At 44.3% G+C, this 18,025-nt stretch overlaps 1 protein-coding gene across 1 annotated transcript in view; it reads left to right on the top strand.

Annotated features, from left to right (window-relative positions):
• The window catches only part of LOC137537240 (zinc finger protein 83-like), a 63,802-nt gene that overhangs the window by 40,862 nt on the left and 4,915 nt on the right, over positions 1-18,025 (top strand). The gene's annotated exons all lie outside the window — the stretch shown is intronic.

Below are 18,025 nucleotides of genomic sequence, written 5' to 3'. Positions count from 1 at the left end.
ATCCAGGAGTAGACAGGTTGAATTTAACTGCATGGAAACTGAAAGGAAGAGGTATATAGACTTAGGCTGCTCTAGCGGAGTGGTAGACACACTCCTGAAAGCAAGAAAGGCTTCTACCAACTCGACATATTATAGGATCTGGGAAAGATTCGCAGCTTTTGCCTCGGAAAGAGGATTTAGCGTCTTATCTCCAGAAGTGCAGCACATATTAGACTTTCTGCAATCTGGAGTGGAGAAAGGGCTGAGTGTATCTGCAGTCAAAGTTCAAGTGTCAGCACTATCTGCGTTGACAGGAAGTCGATGGGCAACACATTCTCTGATAATACAGTTCATTCAGGCAGTATTTAAAATGAGGCCTCCAAGAAAGCCGTTCTTCCCCAAATGGGACCTTTCTTTAGTGCTGTAGGTTCTATCATCACCTCCTTTTCATCCGCTGGAGAATGTTTCGTTGGAAAACCTAACATTAAAGACAGTCTTCCTGACAGCGATAGCTTCTGGGAAAAGGGTCTCAGATCTGCAAGCCTTGGGCTGTTCAAGCAACTTATTAGAATTCTTCCCAGACAGGGTGGTCATCAGGCCCGTGCTGCAGTTTATTCCCAAGGTGTCTTCCTCCTTTCATGTAAATCAAGAGGTAGTGTTGCCTAATTTCCTTGCTGAAGGAATATGTCATCCCCTGGACGTGGGTCAGTCTATCAGGGCCTTCTTAAACGCCTCTGCAACTTTCAGGAATTCGGATCGCCTGTTTATAAACTATGCAGGTCCTAGGAAGGGCAGAGAAGTGTCAGCTAGAACCATCTCTTCTTGGTTGGTTAAGATCATTAAAAAATGTTATACCTTGAAGGGTTTACCAGTGCCTAATGAGATACAGGCACATTCGACCATGGGCATGTCAGCCTCCTGGGCGTGTTTTTCAAAAGTGTCTGTTGAATCTATATGTAAAGCGGCCAGTTGGTCTTCTGTTCATACTTTCATGCATCATTACCATGTTGATCCTGCTTCTCTAACTCCAGTTGATTTTGGGAGAGCAGTTCTTGCAGTATAAATTAATAAATTTTGTATTTTTTGCAGAATTCCCTCCCTCTTGTGTGATTTGTTATATCCCATAGGTATGCCGCCATGTTTGGTCCAGGAAATCGGAAAATTGTATACTTGCCTTCCGTAATTTTCCTTTCCTGGATCAAACGATGGCGGCATATGAATCCCTCCCTCTTGTCCATTCGAGGACTGATTTTCACCAGAATGGCTGGAGGGGGTGGGTTCTGAGCTTTTATTAAGTGAACTGTCCTATCAGGGTTCGGGGCGGAGCCTATACCCTAGGTATGCCGCCATCGTTTGATCCAGGAAAGGAAAATTACGGAAGGTAAGTATACAATTTTCCGATTTCCTGCCTGTCACACCAAGTGGATAGACACCCCCTGCTTTACTGACAGCAGACTGCATGACTGGAGAGGTGAGGAGGGTTGTGGGAGTGTCACATGACTGGAGAGGTGAGGAGGATTCTGGGAGTGTCACATGACTGGAGCGGTGAGGAGGATTCTGGGAGGGTAACATGACTGGAGAGGTGAGGAGGATTCTAGGAGTGTCTCATGACTGGAGAGGTGCGGAGGATTCTGGGAGTGTCACATGACTGGAGAGGTGAGGAGGATTCTGGGAGTGTCACATGACTGCAGAGATGAGGAGGGTTCTGGGAGTGTCACATGACTGGAGAGGTGAGGAGGATTCTGGGAGTGTCACATGACTGCAGAGATGAGGAGGGTTCTGGGAGTGTCACATGACTGGAGAGGTGAGGAGGATTCTGGGAGTGTCACATGACTGGAGAGGTGAGGAGGATTCTGGGAGTGTCACATGACTGCAGAGGTGAGGAGGATTATGGGAGTGTCACATGACCTTACCTTCAGTCTCTCCATACAGAGTCTCCCTTCTGTGAAGTCTGCTGACCATCGCGGTGCCCCCACCTCACCCCCTGATATCTGAGAGACACGAGAAGCCCACAACATCCTCACTGATCTGCTGTCGGGGTGAGTTGAGCATTAGCAGGAATTATGGGACAGTATCCAGTGACAGCTAGTGATTTGTATGGTGGTGACTGTATCATTCTGTGTGTCAGGTTCCTATAAGGAGGCTCATTGTCTCATCTATTTCTCCATGGAGGAGGGGCAGTGTATAGAAGGACACCAGGACCTCTACAAGGACGCCATGATGGAGAATCAGCCACCCCTCACATCACCGGGTAAGAGGAGACTTTCATTACTTGTACAGGAGAGAGCAATACTTGTGGTCCACCTAGTTAAAGCCCCCTCCCCCCACCTTACACATCATCTGATGAACGCATGCAGGCGCTGAAAACAAAGAATGCATCCGTAAGAGAAGAATGTCAACATTCTGCTCAAAGTGTGAATATGTTGTGTGGCCATCATAACACCAAATGTAACACACCTCCTGCTCCCCAGTCACACCTGAGACCTTGTAACACTAACCAGTCACATGACCCCAGGGAGGGGAGATGTCTAATTTGGGAGAAGTGTGGCATTCTTCACTTAGCGGTGTGCTCACTCTTGTTGCCATTAAAAAATATAATAATATATTTACAAAAATGTGAGACACTGTAGAGACATTGGGCTCTATTCACAAAACTTCTCATAAAAACTTCTCATAAATGTCTTTTTGTCACCCAATTGATAAAAATAACCCTTCAGCACATTAACAAGCAAAATAATCACCCAAATCAAGTTGTTCCCGATAAACTTTATTTCAATATTACTTTTCTTACCTTAATTATATAATGTTTTTGCTCTTTGGAAGCTTAAACATGTAACATAGATAAGGTGAAAACAGGGAAAAAAAACTTTGTGAATCATGGACAATGTATTCAGTCAGTGTGTGTGTTTCCTGCAGATGTATCCAGTAACAGAAACCCACCAGAGAGATGTACAGGTCCTCTTTATTCCCAGGATTGTCCACCTAGATCCCCCATCATCTGATAATCACATAGAGACAATGTATTCAGTCAGTGTGTGTTTCCTACAGATGTATCCAGTAACAGAAACCCACCAGAGAGATGTACAGGTCCTCTTTATTCCCAGGATTGTCCACCTAGATCCCCCATCATCTGATAATCACATAGAGACAATGTATTCAGTCAGTGTGTGTTTCCTACAGATGTATCCAGTAACAGAAACCCACCAGAGAGATGTACAGGTCCTCTTTATTCCCAGGATTGTCCACCTAGATTCCCCATCATCTGATAATCACATAGAGACAATGTATTCAGTCAGTGTGTGTGTTTCCTACAGATGTATCCAGTAACAGAAATCCACCAGAGAGATGTACAGGTCCTCTTTATTCCCAGGATTGTCCACCTAGATCCCCCATCATCTGATAATCACATAGAGACAATGTATTCAGCCAGTGTGTGTGTTTCCTACAGATGTATCCAGTAACAGATCCCCACCAGAGAGATATACAGGTCCTCTTTAGTCCCAGCATTGTCCACCTAGATCCCCATCATCTGATAATCACATAGAGACAATATATTCAGTCAGTGTGTGTGTTTCCTACAGATGTATCCAGTAACAGAAACCCACCAGAGAGATATACAGGTCCTCTTTAGTCCCAGCATTGTCCACCTAGATCCCCATCATCTGATAATCACATAGAGACAATATATTCAGTCACTGTGTGTGTTTCCTGCAGATGTATCCAGTAACAGAAACCCACCAAAGAGATGTACAGGTCCTCTTTATTCCCAGGATTGTCCACCTAGATCCCCCATCATCTGATAAACACATAGAGACAATGTATTCAGTCAGTGTGTGTGTTTCCTACAGATGTATCCAGTAACAGAAACCCACCAAAGAGATGTACAGGTCCTCTTTATTCCCAGGATTGTCCACCTAGATCCCCCATCATCTGATAATCACATAGAGACAATGTATTCAGTCACTGTGTGTGTTTCCTGCAGATGTATCCAGTAACAGAAACCCACCAGAGAGATGTACAGGTCCTCTTTATTCCCAGGATTGTCCACCTAGTTCCCCCATCATCTGATAATCACATAGAGACAATGTATTCAGTCAGGGTGTGTGTTTCCTACAGAGGTATCCAGAAACAGAAACCCACCAGAGAGATGTACAGGTCCTCTTTATTCCCGGGATTGTCCACCTAGATCCCCCATCATCTGATAATCACATAGAGACAATGTATTCAGTCAGTGTGTGTGCTTCCTACAGATGTATCCAGTAACAGGAACCCACCAGAGAGATGTACAGGTCCTCTTTATTCCCAGGATTGTCCACCTAGTTCCCCCATCATCTGATAATCACATAGAGACAATGTATTCAGTCAGGGTGTGTGTTTCCTACAGAGGTATCCAGAAACAGAAACCCACCAGAGAGATGTACAGGTCCTCTTTATTCCCGGGATTGTCCACCTAGATCCCCCATCATCTGATAATCACATAGAGACAATGTATTCAGTCAGTGTGCGTGTTTCCTACAGATGTATCCAGTAACAGAAACCCACCAGAGAGATGTACAGGTCCTCTTTATTCCCAGGATTGTCCACCTAGATCCCCCATCATCTGATAAACACATAGAGACAATGTATTCAGTCAGTGTGTGTGTTTCCTACAGATGTATCCAGTAACAGAAACCCACCAGAGAGATGTACAGGTCCTCTTTATTCCCAGGATTGTCCACCTAGATCCCCCATCATCTGATAAACACATAGAGACAATGTATTCAGTCAGTGTGTGTGTTTCCTACAGATGTATCCAGTAACAGAAACCCACCAGAGAGATGTACAGGTCCTCTTTATTCCCAGGATTGTCCACCTAGATCCCCCCCCCCCCTCATCTGATAATCACATAGAGACAATGTATTCAGTCAGTGTGTGTGTTTCCTACAGATGTATCCAGTAACAGAAACCCACCAGAGAGATGTACAGGTCCTCTTTATTCCCAGGATTGTCCACCTAGATCCCCCCCCCCTCATCTGATAATCACATAGAGACAATGTATTCAGTCAGTGTGTGTGTTTCCTACAGATGTATCCAGTAACAGAAACCCACCAGAGAGATGTACAGGTCCTCTTTATTCCCAGGATTGTCCACCTAGATCCCCCATCATCTGATAAACACATAGAGACAATGTATTCAGTCAGTGTGTGTGTTTCCTACAGATGTATCCAGTAACAGGAACCCACCCAAGAGATGTACAGGTCCTCTTTATTCCCAGGATTGTCCACCTAGATCCCCATCATCTGATAAACACATAGAGACAATGTATTCAATCAGTGTGTGTGTTTCCTACAGATGTATCCAGTAACAGAAACCCACCAGAGAGATGTACAGGTCCTCTTTATTCCCAGGATTGTCCACCTAGATCCCCCATCATCTGATAAACACATAGAGACAATGTATTCAATCAGTGTGTGTGTTTCCTACAGATGTATCCAGTAACAGAAACCCACCAGAGAGATGTACAGGTCCTCTTTATTCCCAGGATTGTCCACCTAGATCCCCCATCATCTGATAATCACATAGAGACAATGTATTCAGTCAGTGTGCGTGTTTCCTACAGATGTATCCAGTAACAGAAATCCACCAGAGAGATGTACAGGTCCTCTTTATTCCCAGGATTGTCCACCTAGATCCCCCATCATCTGATAATCACATAGTGACAATGTATTCAGTCAGTGTGTGTGTTTCCTGCAGATGTATCCAGTAACAGAAACCCACCAGAGAGATGTACAGGTCCTCTTTATTCCCAGGATTGTCCACCTAGATCCCCCATCATCTGATAATCACATAGAGACAATGTATTCAGTCACTGTGTGTGTTTCCTGCAGATGTATCCAGTAACAGAAACCCACCAGAGAGATGTACAGGTCCTCTTTATTCCCAGGATTGTCCACCTAGTTCCCCCATCATCTGATAATCACATAGAGACAATGTATTCAGTCAGGGTGTGTGTTTCCTACAGATGTGTCCAGTAACAGAAACCCACCAGAGACATGTACAGGTCCTCTTTATTCCCAGGATTGTCCACCTAGATCCCCCATCATCTGATAAACACATAGAGACAATGTATTCAGTCAGTGTGTGTGTTTCCTACAGATGTATCCAGTAACAGAAACCCACCAGAGAGATGTACAGGTCCTCTTTATTCCCAGGATTGTCCACCTAGATCCCCCATCATCTGATAAACACATAGAGACAATGTATTCAGTCAGTGTGTGTGTTTCCTACAGATGTATCCAGTAACAGAAACCCACCAGAGAGATGTACAGGTCCTCTTTATTCCCAGGATTGTCCACCTAGATCCCCCCCCCTCATCTGATAATCACATAGAGACAATGTATTCAGTCAGTGTGTGTGTTTCCTACAGATGTATCCAGTAACAGAAACCCACCAGAGAGATGTACAGGTCCTCTTTATTCCCAGGATTGTCCACCTAGATCCCCCCCCCCTCATCTGATAATCACATAGAGACAATGTATTCAGTCAGTGTGTGTGTTTCCTACAGATGTATCCAGTAACAGAAACCCACCAGAGAGATGTACAGGTCCTCTTTATTCCCAGGATTGTCCACCTAGATCCCCCATCATCTGATAAACACATAGAGACAATGTATTCAGTCAGTGTGTGTGTTTCCTACAGATGTATCCAGTAACAGGAACCCACCCAAGAGATGTACAGGTCCTCTTTATTCCCAGGATTGTCCACCTAGATCCCCATCATCTGATAAACACATAGAGACAATGTATTCAATCAGTGTGTGTGTTTCCTACAGATGTATCCAGTAACAGAAACCCACCAGAGAGATGTACAGGTCCTCTTTATTCCCAGGATTGTCCACCTAGATCCCCCATCATCTGATAAACACATAGAGACAATGTATTCAATCAGTGTGTGTGTTTCCTACAGATGTATCCAGTAACAGAAACCCACCAGAGAGATGTACAGGTCCTCTTTATTCCCAGGATTGTCCACCTAGATTCCCCATCATCTGATAATCACATAGAGACAATGTATTCAGTCAGTGTGCGTGTTTCCTACAGATGTATCCAGTAACAGAAATCCACCAGAGAGATGTACAGGTCCTCTTTATTCCCAGGATTGTCCACCTAGATCCCCCATCATCTGATAATCACATAGTGACAATGTATTCAGTCAGTGTGTGTGTTTCCTGCAGATGTATCCAGTAACAGAAACCCACCAGAGAGATGTACAGGTCCTCTTTATTCCCAGGATTGTCCACCTAGATCCCCCATCATCTGATAATCACATAGTGACAATGTATTCAGTCAGTGTGTGTGTTTCCTGCAGATGTATCCAGTAACAGAAACCCACCAAAGAGATGTACAGGTCCTCTTTATTCCCAGGATTGTCCACCTAGATCCCCCATCATCTGATAATCACATAGAGACAATGTATTCAGTCAGTGTGTGTGTTTCCTACAGATGTATCCAGTAACAGAAACCCACCAAAGAGATGTACAGGTCCTCTTTATTCCCAGGATTGTCCACCTAGATCCCCCATCATCTGATAATCACATAGAGACAATGTATTCAGTCACTGTGTGTGTTTCCTGCAGATGTATCCAGTAACAGAAACCCACCAGAGAGATGTACAGGTCCTCTTTATTCCCAGGATTGTCCACCTAGTTCCCCCATCATCTGATAATCACATAGAGACAATGTATTCAGTCAGGGTGTGTGTTTCCTACAGAGGTATCCAGAAACAGAAACCCACCAGAGAGATGTACAGGTCCTCTTTATTCCCGGGATTGTCCACCTAGATCCCCCATCATCTGATAATCACATAGAGACAATGTATTCAGTCAGTGTGTGTGCTTCCTACAGATGTATCCAGTAACAGGAACCCACCAGAGAGATGTACAGGTCCTCTTTATTCCCAGGATTGTCCACCTAGATCCCCCATCATCTGATAAACACATAGAGACAATGTATTCAGTCAGTGTGTGTGTTTCCTACAGATGTGTCCAGTAACAGAAACCCACCAGAGACATGTACAGGTCCTCTTTATTCCCAGGATTGTCCACCTAGATCCCCCATCATCTGATAAACACATAGAGACAATGTATTCAGTCAGTGTGTGTGTTTCCTACAGATGTATCCAGTAACAGAAACCCACCAGAGAGATGTACAGGTCCTCTTTATTCCCAGGATTGTCCACCTAGATCCCCCATCATCTGATAAACACATAGAGACAATGTATTCAGTCAGTGTGTGTGTTTCCTACAGATGTATCCAGTAACAGAAACCCACCAGAGAGATGTACAGGTCCTCTTTATTCCCAGGATTGTCCACCTAGATCCCCCCCCCCCCCTCATCTGATAATCACATAGAGACAATGTATTCAGTCAGTGTGTGTGTTTCCTACAGATGTATCCAGTAACAGAAACCCACCAGAGAGATGTACAGGTCCTCTTTATTCCCAGGATTGTCCACCTAGATCCCCCCCCCTCATCTGATAATCACATAGAGACAATGTATTCAGTCAGTGTGTGTGTTTCCTACAGATGTATCCAGTAACAGAAACCCACCAGAGAGATGTACAGGTCCTCTTTATTCCCAGGATTGTCCACCTAGATCCCCCATCATCTGATAAACACATAGAGACAATGTATTCAGTCAGTGTGTGTGTTTCTTACAGATGTATCCAGTAACAGGAACCCACCCAAGAGATGTACAGGTCCTCTTTATTCCCAGGATTGTCCACCTAGATCCCCATCATCTGATAAACACATAGAGACAATGTATTCAATCAGTGTGTGTGTTTCCTACAGATGTATCCAGTAACAGAAACCCACCAGAGAGATGTACAGGTCCTCTTTATTCCCAGGATTGTCCACCTAGATCCCCCATCATCTGATAAACACATAGAGACAATGTATTCAATCAGTGTGTGTGTTTCCTACAGATGTATCCAGTAACAGAAACCCACCAGAGAGATGTACAGGTCCTCTTTATTCCCAGGATTGTCCACCTAGATCCCCCATCATCTGATAATCACATAGAGACAATGTATTCAGTCAGTGTGCGTGTTTCCTACAGATGTATCCAGTAACAGAAATCCACCAGAGAGATGTACAGGTCCTCTTTATTCCCAGGATTGTCCACCTAGATCCCCCATCATCTGATAATCACATAGTGACAATGTATTCAGTCAGTGTGTGTGTTTCCTGCAGATGTATCCAGTAACAGAAACCCACCAGAGAGATGTACAGGTCCTCTTTATTCCCAGGATTGTCCACCTAGATCCCCCATCATCTGATAATCACATAGAGACAATGTATTCAGTCACTGTGTGTGTTTCCTGCAGATGTATCCAGTAACAGAAACCCGCCAGAGAGATGTACAGGACCTCTTTATTCCCAGGATTGTCCACCTAGTTCCCCCATCATCTGATAATCACATAGAGACAATGTATTCAGTCAGGGTGTGTGTTTCCTACAGAAGTATCCAGAAACAGAAACCCACCAGAGAGATGTACAGGTCCTCTTTATTCCCAGGATTGTCCACCTAGTTCCCCCATCATCTGATAATCACATAGAGACAATGTATTCAGTCAGGGTGTGTGTTTCCTACAGAAGTATCCAGAAACAGAAACCCACCAGAGAGATGTACAGGTCCTCTTTATTCCCGGGATTGTCCACCTAGATCCCCCATCATCTGATAATCACATAGAGACAATGTATTCAGTCAGTGTGTGTGTGCTTCCTACAGATGTATCCAGTAACAGGAACCCACCAGAGAGATGTACAGGTCCTCTTTATTCCCAGGATTGTCCACCTAGTTCCCCCATCATCTGATAATCACATAGAGACAATGTATTCAGTCAGGGTGTGTGTTTCCTACAGAGGTATCCAGAAACAGAAACCCACCAGAGAGATGTACAGGTCCTCTTTATTCCCGGGATTGTCCACCTAGATCCCCCATCATCTGATAATCACATAGAGACAATGTATTCAGTCAGTGTGTGTGTTTCCTACAGATGTGTCCAGTAACAGAAACCCACCAGAGACATGTACAGGTCCTCTTTATTCCCAGGATTGTCCACCTAGATCCCCCATCATCTGATAAACACATAGAGACAATGTATTCAGTCAGTGTGTGTGTTTCCTACAGATGTATCCAGTAACAGAAACCCACCAGAGAGATGTACAGGTCCTCTTTATTCCCAGGATTGTCCACCTAGATCCCCCATCATCTGATAAACACATAGAGACAATGTATTCAGTCAGTGTGTGTGTTTCCTACAGATGTATCCAGTAACAGAAACCCACCAGAGAGATGTACAGGTCCTCTTTATTCCCAGGATTGTCCACCTAGATCCCCCCCCCCCTCATCTGATAATCACATAGAGACAATGTATTCAGTCAGTGTGTGTGTTTCCTACAGATGTATCCAGTAACAGAAACCCACCAGAGAGATGTACAGGTCCTCTTTATTCCCAGGATTGTCCACCTAGATCCCCCCCTCATCTGATAATCACATAGAGACAATGTATTCAGTCAGTGTGTGTGTTTCCTACAGATGTATCCAGTAACAGAAACCCACCAGAGAGATGTACAGGTCCTCTTTATTCCCAGGATTGTCCACCTAGATCCCCCATCATCTGATAAACACATAGAGACAATGTATTCAGTCAGTGTGTGTGTTTCCTACAGATGTATCCAGTAACAGGAACCCACCCAAGAGATGTACAGGTCCTCTTTATTCCCAGGATTGTCCACCTAGATCCCCATCATCTGATAAACACATAGAGACAATGTATTCAATCAGTGTGTGTGTTTCCTACAGATGTATCCAGTAACAGAAACCCACCAGAGAGATGTACAGGTCCTCTTTATTCCCAGGATTGTCCACCTAGATCCCCCATCATCTGATAAACACATAGAGACAATGTATTCAATCAGTGTGTGTGTTTCCTACAGATGTATCCAGTAACAGAAACCCACCAGAGAGATGTACAGGTCCTCTTTATTCCCAGGATTGTCCACCTAGATCCCCCATCATCTGATAATCACATAGAGACAATGTATTCAGTCAGTGTGCGTGTTTCCTACAGATGTATCCAGTAACAGAAATCCACCAGAGAGATGTACAGGTCCTCTTTATTCCCAGGATTGTCCACCTAGATCCCCCATCATCTGATAATCACATAGTGACAATGTATTCAGTCAGTGTGTGTGTTTCCTGCAGATGTATCCAGTAACAGAAACCCACCAGAGAGATGTACAGGTCCTCTTTATTCCCAGGATTGTCCACCTAGATCCCCCATCATCTGATAATCACATAGTGACAATGTATTCAGTCAGTGTGTGTGTTTCCTGCAGATGTATCCAGTAACAGAAACCCACCAAAGAGATGTACAGGTCCTCTTTATTCCCAGGATTGTCCACCTAGATCCCCCATCATCTGATAATCACATAGAGACAATGTATTCAGTCAGTGTGTGTGTTTCCTACAGATGTATCCAGTAACAGAAACCCACCAAAGAGATGTACAGGTCCTCTTTATTCCCAGGATTGTCCACCTAGATCCCCCATCATCTGATAATCACATAGAGACAATGTATTCAGTCACTGTGTGTGTTTCCTGCAGATGTATCCAGTAACAGAAACCCACCAGAGAGATGTACAGGTCCTCTTTATTCCCAGGATTGTCCACCTAGTTCCCCCATCATCTGATAATCACATAGAGACAATGTATTCAGTCAGGGTGTGTGTTTCCTACAGAGGTATCCAGAAACAGAAACCCACCAGAGAGATGTACAGGTCCTCTTTATTCCCGGGATTGTCCACCTAGATCCCCCATCATCTGATAATCACATAGAGACAATGTATTCAGTCAGTGTGTGTGCTTCCTACAGATGTATCCAGTAACAGGAACCCACCAGAGAGATGTACAGGTCCTCTTTATTCTCAGGATTGTCCACCTAGTTCCCCCATCATCTGATAATCACATAGAGACAATGTATTCAGTCAGGGTGTGTGTTTCCTACAGAGGTATCCAGAAACAGAAACCCACCAGAGAGATGTACAGGTCCTCTTTATTCCCGGGATTGTCCACCTAGATCCCCCATCATCTGATAATCACATAGAGACAATGTATTCAGTCAGTGTGTGTGTTTCCTACAGATGTGTCCAGTAACAGAAACCCACCAGAGACATGTACAGGTCCTCTTTATTCCCAGGATTGTCCACCTAGATCCCCCATCATCTGATAAACACATAGATACAATGTATTCAGTCAGTGTGTGTGTTTCCTACAGATGTATCCAGTAACAGAAACCCACCAGAGAGATGTACAGGTCCTCTTTATTCCCAGGATTGTCCACCTAGATCCCCCATCATCTGATAAACACATAGAGACAATGTATTCAGTCAGTGTGTGTGTTTCCTACAGATGTATCCAGTAACAGAAACCCACCAGAGAGATGTACAGGTCCTCTTTATTCCCAGGATTGTCCACCTAGATCCCCCCCCCCTCATCTGATAATCACATAGAGACAATGTATTCAGTCAGTGTGTGTGTTTCCTACAGATGTATCCAGTAACAGAAACCCACCAGAGAGATGTACAGGTCCTCTTTATTCCCAGGATTGTCCACCTAGATCCCCCCCCCTCATCTGATAATCACATAGAGACAATGTATTCAGTCAGTGTGTGTGTTTCCTACAGATGTATCCAGTAACAGAAACCCACCAGAGAGATGTACAGGTCCTCTTTATTCCCAGGATTGTCCACCTAGATCCCCCATCATCTGATAAACACATAGAGACAATGTATTCAGTCAGTGTGTGTGTTTCCTACAGATGTATCCAGTAACAGGAACCCACCCAAGAGATGTACAGGTCCTCTTTATTCCCAGGATTGTCCACCTAGATCCCCATCATCTGATAATCACATAGAGACAATGTATTCAATCAGTGTGTGTGTTTCCTACAGATGTATCCAGTAACAGAAACCCACCAGAGAGATGTACAGGTCCTCTTTATTCCCAGGATTGTCCACCTAGATCCCCCATCATCTGATAATCACATAGAGACAATGTATTCAGTCAGTGTGCGTGTTTCCTACAGATGTATCCAGTAACAGAAATCCACCAGAGAGATGTACAGGTCCTCTTTATTCCCAGGATTGTCCACCTAGATCCCCCATCATCTGATAATCACATAGTGACAATGTATTCAGTCAGTGTGTGTGTTTCCTGCAGATGTATCCAGTAACAGAAACCCACCAGAGAGATGTACAGGTCCTCTTTATTCCCAGGATTGTCCACCTAGATCCCCCATCATCTGATAATCACATAGTGACAATGTATTCAGTCAGTGTGTGTGTTTCCTGCAGATGTATCCAGTAACAGAAACCCACCAGAGAGATGTACAGGTCCTCTTTATTCCCAGGATTGTCCACTTAGATCCACCATCATCTGATAATCACATAGAGACAATGTATTCAGTCAGTGTGTGTGTTTCCTACAGATGTATCCAGTAACAGAAACCCACCAGAGAGATGTACAGGTCCTCTTTATTCCCAGGATTGTCCACCTAGATCCCCCATCATCTGACAATCACATAGAGACAATGTATTCAGTCAGTGTGTGTGTTTCCTACAGATGGATCCAGTAACAGAAACCCACCAGAGACATGTACAGGTCCTCTTTATTCCCTGGATTGTCCACCTAGATCCCCATAATCTGATAAACACATAGAGACAATGTATTCAGTCAGTGTGTGTGTTTCCTACAGATGTGTCCAGTAACAGGAACCCACCAGAGAGATGTACAGGTCCTCTTTATTCCCAGGATTGTCCACCTAGATCCCCTATCATCTGATAATCACATAGAGACGATGTATTCAGTCAGTGTGTGTGTTTCCTACAGATGTCTCCAGTAACAGGAACCCACCAGAGAGATGTACAGGTCCTCTTTATTCCCAGGATTGTCCACCTAGATCTCCCATCATCTGATAATCACATAGAGACAATGTATTCAGTCAGTGTGTGTGTTTCCTACAGATGTATCCAGTAACAGAAACCCACCAGAGAGATGTACAGGTCCTCTTTATTCCCGGGATTGTCCACCTAGATCCCCATCATCTGATAAACACATAGAGACAATGTATTCAGTCAGTGTGTGTGTTTCCTACAGGTGTATCCAGTAACAGAAACCCCCCAGAGAGATGTACAAGTCCTCTTTATTCCCAGGATTGTCCACCTAGATCCCCCATCATCTGATAATCACATAGAGACAATGTATTCAGTCAGTGTGTGTGTTTCCTACAGATGTCTCCAGTAACAGGAACCCACCAGAGAGATGTACAGGTCCTCTTTATTCCCAGGATTGTCCACCTAGATCCCCATCATCTGATAAACACATAGAGACAATGTATTCAGTCAGTGTGTGTGTTTCCTACACATGTATCCAGTAACAGAAACCCACCAGAGCAACGTACAGGTCCTCTTTATTCCCGGGATTGTCCACCTAGATCCCCCATCATCTGATAATCACATAGAGACAATGTATTCAGTCAGTGTGTGTGTTTCCTACAGATGTATCCAGTAACAGAAACCCACCAGAGAGATGTACAGGTCCTCTTTATTCCCAGGATTGTCCACCTAGATCCCCATCATCTGATAAACACATAGAGACAATGTATTCAGTCAGTGTGTGTGTTTCCTACAGGTGTATCCAGTAACAGAAACCCACCAGGGAGATGTACAGGTCCTCTTTATTCCCAGGATTGTCCACCTAGATCCCCCATCATCTGATAATCACATAGAGACAATGTATTCAGTCAGTGTGTGTGTTTCCTACACATGTATCCAGTAACAGAAACCCACCAGAGAGATGTACAGGTCCTCTTTATTCCCAGGATTGTCCACCTAGATCCCCCATCATCTGATAAACACACAGAGACAATGTATTCAGTCAGTGTGTGTGTTTCCTACAGATGTATCCAGTAACAGAAACCCACCAGAGAGATGTACAGGTCCTCTTTATTCCCAGGATTGTCCACCTAGATCTCCCATCATCTGATAAACACATAGAGACAATGTATTCAATCAGTGTGTGTGTTTCCTACAGATGTATCCAGTAACAGAAACCCACCAGAGAGATGTACAGATCCTCTTTATTCCCGGGATTGTCCACAGGAAGGTCACACCACCCCCCGGCATTATCAGGTAGGTGGAACTGAGGGTCTCCAGAGACTCCAAACTTTATTACATTACCCTTCTGCATATGTTGTTATCCTTGTTCACAATTTAATTCCGCTATAATTTTGTGAACCTAGGGTGTAGAACTGATACATGTAAATGTTGAGGTTAAAGAGGAAGAAGAAGAGACATATGTGAGGAGTGATCAGCAGTCTATGAAGAAGGGTGACATGATGAGGACAAGTAAAGAGGAAGAAGAAGAGATGTATGTGAGGAGTGATCAGCAGTCTATGGAGGAGGGTGACATGATGAGGACAAGTAAGGAGGAAGAAGAAGAGACATATGTGAGGAGTGATCAGCAGTCTATGGAGGAGGGTGACATGATGAGGACATGTAAAGAGGAAGAAGAAGAGACATATGTGAGGAGTGATCAGCAGTCTATGAAGGAGGGTGACATGATGAGGACAAGTAAAGAGGAAGAAGAAGAGATGTATGTGAGGAGTGATCAGCAGTCTATGGAGGAGGGTGACATGATGAGGTCAATTAAAAAGGAAGAAGAAGAAGAGACGTATGTGAGGAGTGATCATCAGTCTATGGAGAAGGGTGTCATGATGGTGACAATTAAAGAGGAAGAAGATGAGACATATGTGAGAAGTGATCAGCAGTCTATGGAGGAGGGTGACATGATGAGGACAAGTAAAGAGGAAGAAGAAGAGGCATATGTGAGGAGTGATCAGCAGTCTATGGAGGAGGGTGACATGATGAGGACATGTAAAGAGGAAGAAGAAGAGACATATGTGAGGAGTGATCAGCAGTCTATGGAGGAGGGTGACATGATGAGGACATGTAAAGAGGAAGACACTGTTACAGAGGACAGCACAGGTGAGTAATCAGTAGAGATGGCCTGTGTTTTTCGCCGTCAGACAGTTTATGGTGAACATGGGCTTTTCGCAGTTCGCATTTAACACTAATTTTTTTGTAAAACGTTCACGTTCGCATTTTTTACATTAAAGTTACCGGCTGCCGACTTTAGCGGTTGATAGCAAAGGCCCCGTACGTTCTAGACACACCAAATTTGCAGGGTATGTTGAGGAGGACAGTGGGAACTTTATCGTTTTTGAAAAAAATCAATGTTAAATCTAGAGGGAAAAAAGTGGCAAAGTTACTGCAGTAAAATGACAGAAAACGTATTAACAGGTATATAAATGTATTTATTATTATTGTTTTATGTATGTTTAGACTTTGGGATATCTAAAAAAAATGATGTGGGGTTCCCCCTCCCAAGCCTCTTTAACCCCTTGTCCCCCATGCAGGCTGAATGCGGAGTCCCGGCCACGTGGGGCTTCATACCCTGAGCTATACCAGCCCGCATGGTCCATAGTATGGGGGGGGGGCTCTGGGGGAGAGGGATGGCTCCAAGGCCTCTAATAACTGACCAATGGGGTCTAGCTCCTACGGGGGCTTTGCTATTAATCTCTAAAGTCAGCGGCCATTCACCTGCCATTTAAGGAGACACTGAAGCGAATACATTTTGCCCTTTTTACCTTATTATTCGCTTCAGTAGTCTCAGCAAAAGTAAACCACCGCATCCCCGCCACAAAACGAGGGCTACAGATCACCCAAATCCCTGTGCAAACATCCACGACCAACTTGGTCTTGGATTTTGCTGCGCTGAGAGGCAGAGCTTTCTGCTGTAGCTCTGCCCCTCCTGACGTCACTCACCGTGCGGATCGCCGTCCCTCTCTGTGAAGGAAGAGTGAGAGGGGTGGGGAGAGGCGGCGATCCGCCGCGATTGACATCAGGAGAGGCAGAGCTGAAGCTGAAAGTTTTGCCCCTTCCAGGAAATGCCGGCTAGATTGCCCCCCGGGGATTTGGGGGCTCTGCAGCCCTCGTTTTGCGGCCGGGACGTGGCGATTTACTTGTGCTGAGAGCACTGAAATGAATTATAAGGTAAAAAGGGCAAAATTTAATTCGCTTCAGTGTCTCTTTAAATCTGTGGAGCCCACCGCAAACCAACACTTCATGAACATTTGCATTAAATTTGGCGTTCCCTACATCACTGGTAATGAGCAGTAATATAGAATAAATATGTATCCGTATTGCTATTATTATACATTACTGTACACAGATTGGTCACAGTAGGGGTGACTTAGTGTTTCTGGCCTGTAATAAGCTGATAATGGTCACTGTACATGACTGTACACAGATTGGTCACAGTAGGGATGACTTGGTGTTACCAGCCTGTAATAAGCTGATAATGGTCACTGTACATTACTGTACACAGATTGGTCACAGTAGGGGTGACTTAGTGTTTCTGGCCTGTAATAAGCTGATAATGGTCACTGTACATGACTGTACACAGATTGGTCACAGTAGGGATGACTTGGTGTTACCAGCCTGTAATAAGCTGATAATGGTCACTGTACATTACTGTACACAGATTGGTCACAGTAGGGGTGACTTAGTGTTTCTGGCCTGTAATAAGCTGATAATGGTCACTGTATATTACTGTACACAGATTGGGCACAGTAGGGGTGACTTAGTGTTACTGGCCAGTAATAAGCTGATAATGGTCACTGTACATTACTGTACACAGATTGGTCACAGTAGGGGTGACTTAGTGTTACCGGCCTGTAATAAGCTGCTAATAGTCACTGTACATTACTGTACACAGATTGGGCACAGTAGGGAGTGACTTAGTTTTACCGGCCTGTAATAAGCTGATAATGGTCACTGTACATTACTGTACACAGATTGGGCACAGTAGGGGTGACTTAGTGTTACTGGCCTGTAATAAGCTGATAATGGTCACTGTATATGACTGTACACAGATTGGTC

The sequence above is a fragment of the Hyperolius riggenbachi genome, chromosome 10, assembly GCF_040937935.1.
Source record: "Hyperolius riggenbachi isolate aHypRig1 chromosome 10, aHypRig1.pri, whole genome shotgun sequence".
NCBI classification, from domain to species: Eukaryota; Metazoa; Chordata; class Amphibia; order Anura; family Hyperoliidae; genus Hyperolius; species Hyperolius riggenbachi.
The sequence above is the reverse complement of the archived record's forward strand: the minus strand, read 5'-3'. Positions and strand labels throughout refer to the sequence as shown.